The 6,599-nt window shown below is 33.7% G+C and overlaps 1 protein-coding gene across 2 annotated transcripts in view; it reads left to right on the top strand.

Moving 5' to 3' along the window:
• LOC142357168 (uncharacterized) overlaps nt 1-6,599 on the top strand; it is a 288,587-nt gene that overhangs the window by 18,434 nt on the left and 263,554 nt on the right. The window lies entirely within an intron of this gene.

The raw sequence follows: 6,599 nt of genomic DNA, 5'->3' as shown, positions 1-6,599 counted from the left end.
AGTGATTATGGTCACGCCGAAACAGGAAATGGAGCGAAAAAGCGAGTAGTTTTGCGGCGTGAATTTTTTTTGCTCTAATTTTAAAGTAGAGTGAGAAAACGGTGTTTGAACAAAAATTCGGTTTCTCGGTAGCGATCGGATTTTTTCTAAATTGTTTTCCCAATCCATTCAAATCTCATTCTAGGCCTAGTTTTTTGTTTGAATTAAATTTTAATTTCTCGCTAGTTATTTTTTTGTTCACATGCGGCATTTTGACATTGATTTTCTGTTTTTTTCTTAATTTTTTGATCTGATTTTTTTAGTATGCTGTCCTAATTTATTCATACAGCTTTGTGAATAGAGCCTAAGTGTTAACAAATATAATTCGAAGTTATTTACGCAATTTCAAGTAGTTTTCTAATCGTTAAGACTTCTAATTGTTAACTGAGGTCTGTTAAGTTAGGATTTTGTTTTAGGTGAACTGTCCGTTGAATCTGATGGACTTAAAGGACTCAATATTCAACAGTCAGAAACAAGGTCAAGATCAGACCTCTGCAAATGTAACGCTTTCTCCGAAGAAAACTGCTGAGGGCAACAGTAGAATATTCTTCGCTTCTAATTTAATGAAGCTTACAATCAATGATGTAACGCAATCTACATTTCCACTGTTGATAACAGGCCACTTCATCTGTTGCATCCATGATCCGACAGTGGAAGCTGTTACTAATTGGAAAACGGAAAGCAGTCAAGAAGATTGCGCCGGATCAAGTAAAAGTCCAAGTTCCTCAAAAAATCGCTTAATATGCGTGCACAAAATATCGCAGGTGTTGATTTTGAAACTAATGAAGCATTCGACGTCAGTCTCTTTAAGCGTGAGAACACTGGCACAAAGTCTGGAAGATCTGTCTAATTCTTTGGAACTGAACTTAGAGGAAGAATTTTATGATTCCTCGGAACAGTCGAAAGATCTTTCATCGATGCCTATATCGTATTTGACATTTTCTTTCCGCACTATGACGGCGAAGGAGAGATTCGTTTTTCTACTTCAGAAACGCTTTGATGATTTAGTGAAGCGTAGACTGTCAATTATTTCATCATAGAACTGATTAATTGCTTTATCTCTATTTAATCGCTAAATTTTTCTTATTCCTAGATCATTGTTTACCCCTAGTTACGAATTAGTATCCAAAATTAGCCTTTGATTTGTAGAACCTCGTTTTAGTTTACAATTTCCGAATCATTTTTCATCCATGTCAAGCGAAATACTGCAGCAAGTTTAGATAACAAGTGTCTTTCGATCGCAGAAGGGCCAGAAATCGTTTATAACCTGATGGTTATAGAGAGCTTATAAATTATCCTGTCATGAAAATGGCGTCGGGACAAAATATTAAATGCCAATATACCCACTGCAATAAAATAGCCAAAATATACCAAACGCATATTTGAAAGGACAAATTTTGAAAATTTTATTCCGAAGATTAATTGAGTACGTAAAACGTTATGGGATTTTCCTGCCTTTTTATGTGTACAGGTCAAAGACTCGGTGGTACAAATTTGAAGTCATATCATTTCAAACATCTATTTAACTCTACTATTCAGTGGAGAAAAAATGCTTCTCATTTCCGGTTAACGCAACTTCTGATATTAATTTTTGATCGGTCACGCCATCGGAATGATACACGTCATATTGTACATGCTGTTACTAATCGATGTGCTTTAACTCAAAAGTTTTCAATAGCCGCACAGCGATAGCTGGGGCTATTATTGGCCTTCTCTTGGTTTTTTTTACAATTCAAAGAATTTGAATTGTATTGGGGCGCTATCTTTTTTTAAGATCTGTTCACACATTTTTGTGATTTTTGAAGTCAAATTGGAGTAGTGATTTTGGTCACGCCCAAACAGGAAATGGAGCGAAAAAGCGAGTTGTTTTGCGGCGTGAATTTTTTTGCTCTAATTTTAAAGTAGAGTGAGAAAACGGTGTTTGAACAAAAATTCGGTTTCTCGGTAGCGGTTTTTTGTTCACATGCGGCAATTTCACACTGATTTTTAATGTTTTTTCGATTTTTTGGATCGGATTTTTTCTAAATGGTTTTCCCAATCCATTCACAGCTCATTCTAGGCCTAGTTTCTTGTTTGAATTAAATTTTAATTTCTCGCTAGTGGTTTTTTTTGTTCACATGCGGCATTTTGACATTGATTTTGTTTTTGTTTTCGATTTTTTGATCTTTTTTTTTAAAATGGTTTTCTCAATTGACTCATAGTCCATTCTAGGTCTAGTTTTTCTGTTTAGTCAGTGAAAAGTCTTTGAATTGTACGTCAGGATTTGTCCTGCCGTGTTTTTTTATTTCGTCGTCATGATTTTTGTTACGACCATATGACGTCACAGCTACTTTTTGTTCATTCGTTCATGCAATTTCAACTAAATTGCATGTCTGACGTCAATTTTCGCTCTTTTTGGAGCGAGTTTTTTTGTTCATGTGCGTGATTAAATTTTTGGTCACACTTGACTTACCTCACTCTCAAAAATGACTTCCTCACTTTGAAATTGACTTTTATTTACTTTAATTCAAAGAGATAAGGTCAAATGGGCGTGTGTCACTCTAAATGAAGGTTATTTGAGATCAGCTAATAGAGGCAGCAATAACTTATACAGATTTTTAATCAAAATATAACAGATCAGCCTTCAATGAATAGACGATTTTTTTCGGTCGGTCTTTTGTACTGTTTTTTAGACTGCCGATCTACGAATATATTGCGGCTATTTTCTGGCAATCTGCCAGCTATGTTTCGAATTTGGACTCTTGGTTAAATCTAAAAACGATGGAAGAGCTTAAGGTTGTCTACAATGAAGGTTGTCTTGCAGGTATAGTGGGCGTCCCAAAAACTTACTTTGCGGACAATTGGGTTTGTAGGTCTGTCGAATTACAAGTTTTAAAGACTTAGTTTATTTGCTTGTTCGATTTAGTCTAAGATGACTCCCTTTGTCAGTTGTCAACTTACTTATCAGTCAGTATATACACAAAGAGTACAGAGAAGGTTTCGCTTTGAGTGATCAAAAGCATTTATTTACATGTAGTTTTCTTAGTGACAGCTGCTAAACATCATCCGAATTGTAAGATTGGATAGGATGCATGCTGCTCAACAATTCTTCAGGGGAACAAAAATTCCCAATGAAGACATTCGCTTAATTTGCGCAACTTTTGCGTATTCAATGCTAAATTTGTATGCCAAAAATTATTTTAAGTTCATGATTCGTCCACCAGTTTATTGATTTCTTATATGTCTGTATTTCTTCCGTAATAAAAGGTTAAAAAAGTGAGTGTCTTGCTTATACATGGCTACTGGCAAAGCAGATTGATGGATATGCATTAGGTTCATTTTATACACATTGTCCGAAATTTTTGTCAATTTTGCTAAAATTTGTTAAAAATTTTTAAGAATAGTGTCGTTCATTTTATTTTTAAAGACAAATAAGCTTTGTTGATTATTTTGATTTAATTTTTTTGGCCAAAAATTCTGGCTAAATATTTTTCAGCCTTTTTCATCAAAAACAGCACGAAATAAGCTACTTTAGTCCACTTTGATTAAATTTTCCGGCAGTACACCCCAAAAAACACTAATACAATCTTCGTAGACTCCGAAGGGGGCTATTCCTACTTCAACTTGCGCTTAGAGTTCTCTGTAATTAAAATTTTGCCGTTTTTTGCTAACTTTACTCTTTGAATATCAAACAAGCAGAATTTATTTTTGAGTTTTTAACTAACAAATAATATATATCTACAACATTCGAAAAATCAATTGTTCCTAAAGCACAATAAGCATTAGCAGGGCTAGTTTTGGGCCACTTTGTCGGTAATCACTCGGTCCTTTTTTTTTTGAAAAAACTTTTTTATTAATAAAGAACAGAACATGTCAAATCAAAGCTCAGGAGTGATAGTTCCAATTGGCTTCCTAAGCAGCTCCAAGCTAATGATTTTAGTTTTTCACTTGAAAGTTTATGGTCGTTTTGACTTATAAAAATAATTGATTTTTAAATAAATAATGGCTTAATGAACTTTTCCTCTATTTTTTCTTAATCTGGTCAACTTGTAGCTTAATGTCAGCAAAGAAAGAGTGCTTCTTCATTCTATTGACTCAACATTTAGTCTTGATTGCGGTTTTAAGCCTGAAGTTGTTGTTTTCTGGCTTTGATACTACTAGATTTCAGATTTTTTTCTAGATATTTGCCAGTTTTTTGCGTTTTCTGGTTTTGTCACATTATCACATTGTTGACAGTTCTCATATCACATTATTAGCGTTCAAAGTGAGACACAATTGAACATATTAAAGTCCTGAAAGATGTAGATTATCGTTTTAACGGCCTCGGCACTTCTTGAAGAAATTAATTGAATTTTTTTATTGTCTTTAACTGTCATTTTTACTTTGTCGTTCCGGTCGTATGATAATTCCTGTATAGTGATAGGTTTCATTGGCTTTTCATGGAAGAATTGATGAGTTCCATGACTTTGAAAACAATCGTTTTTCAAAACTAAAGAAAAAGAAACTTTTTAACTTTGCAATTTTGTTCTTTTTATTTCCCTTTTTGTTAACTAATCTCGTTAATTACAGGTGAAATTTCGCATTATCGGTGTCAAGGGAAGGTGTCAAGAGGGATTGGTGTGCCAAAATCTATATTTTTTTTTAATGATTTCGTTATGACCCTACTGGCTTCGACACCGGTTTTTTACAAAAAAAAAGTAAATTAACTTGATTTTTGTCTTATTTGACGTTCTTTTTGTAGACGCAAGAGATATTCTGGATAATTGTAGGTCTCAAGGGCTTCTTCTGGATGAATAAACGACACTGTTCAAATATTCTTTTTGTAATGAATGTCTTTCATGACTTTGGATGTAATTTTGTTTCGAAAAAAAAAATCAAAAGTATTAAATACTTTTAAATTCTTTTGCCCTTTTCTCTTTTTTGGCTATTTGTTACCTAGGCTCACTGATGAATGGCCACATAATACATTATCTGTGTTTGAAGAAGGCGCAATCGAATATATTTTGAGGGCCAAAATCTGGCTTGACGGTTTTGACAGCGTTTTCTGGCAAGTTTCAATTGAAATTTTGTTTGTTGTTTTTTTTTGTTGTTATTTTTAGCCAATTAAAAAATTGAATAAAAACAGGTCCTAATGTCTTTCTATAAAAACACGGGTAATTGTAAGCCTTTGGGATATTTTACTTGATTTCTATTGGTTTTCATTACTTTGAAGTTAATTGTTTAAAAAAATAAGCAAATTTCTTAACTTTACTGGTTTTGTTATTTTTTGTCTAATTGTTTCCAAACCTTTTTATGGACTGTTCCCATATTTTTACTGGTAATTTATAAGTTATTTTGTTTAGTTTTAGGTTTATCTGACGGTTTGTTGGCTTTGTTATTAAATTTTGTTTTTTAAAACGGACAAAGTTTTCGTTGTAATTAATGTTTGTTGATGTTGTTGTTTGATTTTGCTGTTCGTCTTGACTCGCTTTCTTAATTTTCGCATATCACAGCAATCTAATGCATCAGTTTTAACTCCACTGAGTTTTATGCTTTGGAGGCCATCTTATTGTTCATACACAATTTTTTTGAAAAATACTTCCCAAAAAATAATTTTTGGGGTTTTCTATCTGTTCCTCATTTGGTAAACAATTATGCCAAAATTGTGGATGAGCGGGTTCGGAACCTTATGTGCCATCGCAAATTACCGAGCTTCCTTGTTTTCAATTTATGTCTCACTCGGCGGTTCTAAAAGCATAATTTTAGCCCGCTCTTGACTTCTTGAGTGACTTGTTATTACTGCAGTTCTTTTTTGAGTGACTTAAGGTGCTTTTGATTTGAAATGATTTGTTAAGCGATTGTGAGGTTGCAGAAAGCAAAAGAATTGTAGCTGAGTGGTTAATCAAAGATTCAAAATTTTGAGGAGGAAATTTCTCAATATTGATACAATGCTTTTTGGAAGCAGTTTTGCGGTTTTCAGAAGCATTTTTCGGTATCTTATCTTAATATAAGCTAAACGAAAAATTGCACAAGCCAACTTAGATCTCTTAATTTTGTGTAGACGATCGGAGTAACTAAAGAAAATTGCAACGGACAAGAAGTAATTGCGTCAAACATTTTAAAGTTTGCGTGAACGCAAGAATGCTGCATAATCGCAACAATTTGATAGTCATGAGTTAAATCCTTTATGTAAAGTTATTCGTTGTCAAGTAGTACGTTAAAGTTGCGACTCATTTTTGTGACGTTCTCATTCCGCAGGTTTTCAAAAACCACGAAACTTATTGAAACCAAGCAATCTCAAAATTCATAAATATGCGCTTTTTACTTAAAAAATAGGATCTATTAACTTTTGCTCTAATTTTGTACGCCCCTATTAGAAATTATGTGTTGCGATGTAGGACGTTACTGTGTAAAAAATAGCACGTGCTTCTGGGGGCGGGAAAGATTTGCCCACTAAAATGGAGGGGGAGAAACAAAATAGCTCCAAAAATACGTGACACAGTTGCATATAACTCCTTAGGAAGACACTGGGACCTGTCATTGGCGAGGCTAAGTCATTAGGATGTTGAAAAATGCAGGCCACGCTGAAAAAAAGTCCAAAC

Source organism: Convolutriloba macropyga, chromosome 2 (assembly GCF_964194025.1).
Source record: "Convolutriloba macropyga chromosome 2, txConMacr16.3, whole genome shotgun sequence".
Classification (NCBI taxonomy): Eukaryota; Metazoa; Xenacoelomorpha; order Acoela; family Convolutidae; genus Convolutriloba; species Convolutriloba macropyga.
Note: the sequence above shows the minus strand (reverse complement) of the source record. Positions and strands in the feature narration are given on the sequence as shown.